A 2,477-nucleotide genomic window follows, 5' to 3' on the forward strand; every position below is an offset into this window, starting at 1 on the left:
ACCATCTTTGGAAGGGTTCCAGGGTTCTTCGAGATTCGCGAGTTGAACGACCATGAGGAGACATCGGCCACTGACCTAGGGTTGGACAAAGATAAAAAGAAGAACTGGTCCGGGTCTGTAGGACTTGCCCTCCAGAAGTCGATGCCCTATGTTTAATATCGATTCTGCTAGGTTATTATCGATTATCGAAATCAACCGCCATCCTTACACTTATCAGAATATTTCTCAAAAGAGTATTAGAAACAACAAAACCTTTTCGAAGTGATTTGATTGATTCAATAACAATCCATTTATTTAAAGGTTTTCGACTCACAATACGGAGTTGAGTTTCGGGGCTCAAATAAACCATCAAATTCCTCCCGAATCCAATCCTTACAGTCCAAAATCCTTAATGCTCCTTACTTTGTCACGAATCAAGTCATCCATCAGGACCTGAATGTCTCATATGTTGCTGATTTGGCCAGAACCAGATACTAATCCTTCCATGATAAACTTCCCAACCACCCAAATCCACTTGTTTCTAATCTGGGTTCTCCTTCATTACCTAATAATCCTGGGCGTCTGAAAAGAAGATGGCCTCGGGATCTTCTCCTCTAGAAATGTTTTTGGAGTTATATCAATGGGTAAATTCTCCACATGTTTGTATTATGTCATAATATTATTTACAGCAAATTTACTTGATGTATATATATACAATTGTGAATAACAATAAATAAATTATTTAAAAAAAAAAAAAACTCACATTAAAGTCTGTTATAAATTTTAAAAACTAGAGGAGGTAACCCTGTCCGCCTAAATGCAAATCAACCCCATTTTAATTATAATACTCGTTGCTCAAATCGTATAATTTATTAATAATTTATGTGAATTCTTTAGTTCTATATGGCGCAATAAAGATCATTTGGGTCCTGTTTCATAATGAAAGCTAATAGTATTAGTTCAAAATATAAGAATAGAAACAACGTGTTAATTACACTAATACTTTTTTTTCATAATAGGAAGGACTATTAGTGATATTACAGGAGTTAAAAAGTACTAATGTACAAGTTACTATTGTACAAGTCAGTGTTATTGTATTAAGTAAAATCGACAAGACTAATAGTATTATATGACCGTAAAAATTGATATGTAAGAAGATGGTCAGGGTTGCGGTCAAAAGTGAAATAAAAAAAATAATGGAAATAATAGTTAATATTGGAAAATAGTGGAAATAATAGTTAATATTGGAAAATAGTGGAAATAATAGTTAATATTGGAAAATAATAGTTGTAAACTATTTTTGTTTCACTTATGACCGCAACCCAGACCATCTTCTTATATACTAATAGTATTAGTTTGTACTTTATTATGAAAAAGGGCCAAGACGTAGTAGTTTGGTTTTACGTCTCTGACAGCAGTTATATTTCGATCTATACATTCCCCTTTGTACGTCAAAGTACCACAGAATTCAAAATTCCAGTTCCTTTAAATTTTTGAAGATAAAGTATTGCATAAAATATTCGAGCCGAAAAAGGATGAGCTAACTGGAGAATTTAGATCCACGAATTATCTGGACTCAATTCCACAGTAAATATAATAGGGGTATTTATGATCTTTAGTTTAACATGTTAAATGGTAAAACTTATGTTAAATGGAGAAATATTTCCTTCTTTAACCATTTTAAAACGATATAACATATAACATGGTTGAGAGTCTGTTACTAGGTCTGTTAAATGGAGAATGACGTCACGCCACAGACCAGCTGAGCTTGTCACCGTTTTATTTGTTGTCGTGTTAGGTTACTTCCTCGTAGTTTGTGTTTTGTTTTAGCCTTTTGTCTTGTGTTTTGGACTTTTTAAAAAATATAATCAGTAGCCAAACTTTTGCACTTCTACTTTTCACTTATTTTAGGCATGTTGTAATAAATTACTGTAATCAAAACTTATAAGTAAATAATAACATGAAGTTTTAGAAGGAAAGGTGACTAAACAAGCTGCTCAGAAAATCCGCTAGGAGCTCTTATGCGTTCATCATTTAACATGACTCTAAATAGGGCTGCTCACAATCCTATACTTATAACATTTAACATGGTAAAACATTTTACATTTAACACAGTATTATGAATACCCCTTCTAATAGCATTGCGGCTATTAAGTTGCGCGTGTAAGAATCTGGAACATAGTTACGAATGTTTTCCTGATATGTTAATAAAGACTGAACAGACTTGTAAACGTCTGAGGGGTAGACTGATACATTTCGGACTTGTAGATTTCGGTTTGGACTGATAACTAGATTGATGTAGAGGGCTGTAAAATAAGTTCGTAGAGTTTTTCAATATTTTAATTTAATCCTCTCTGTGTTTATAAAAATATGTTTACTTAGTTAATAAAGTTTACATATTCTAAAAAAGAATTAGTTAACGTGCTTTTATGTATCAGTTCCTTATCTTTAAGTGGTATTTTGCATGCTCAAAATGGAGGGGAAAAAAATCATTTTCG

The sequence above is a fragment of the Halyomorpha halys genome, unplaced genomic scaffold (genome assembly GCF_000696795.3).
Source record: "Halyomorpha halys isolate HHAL.00 unplaced genomic scaffold, Hhal_1.1 Scaffold242.1, whole genome shotgun sequence".
Taxonomy (NCBI): Eukaryota; Metazoa; Arthropoda; class Insecta; order Hemiptera; family Pentatomidae; genus Halyomorpha; species Halyomorpha halys.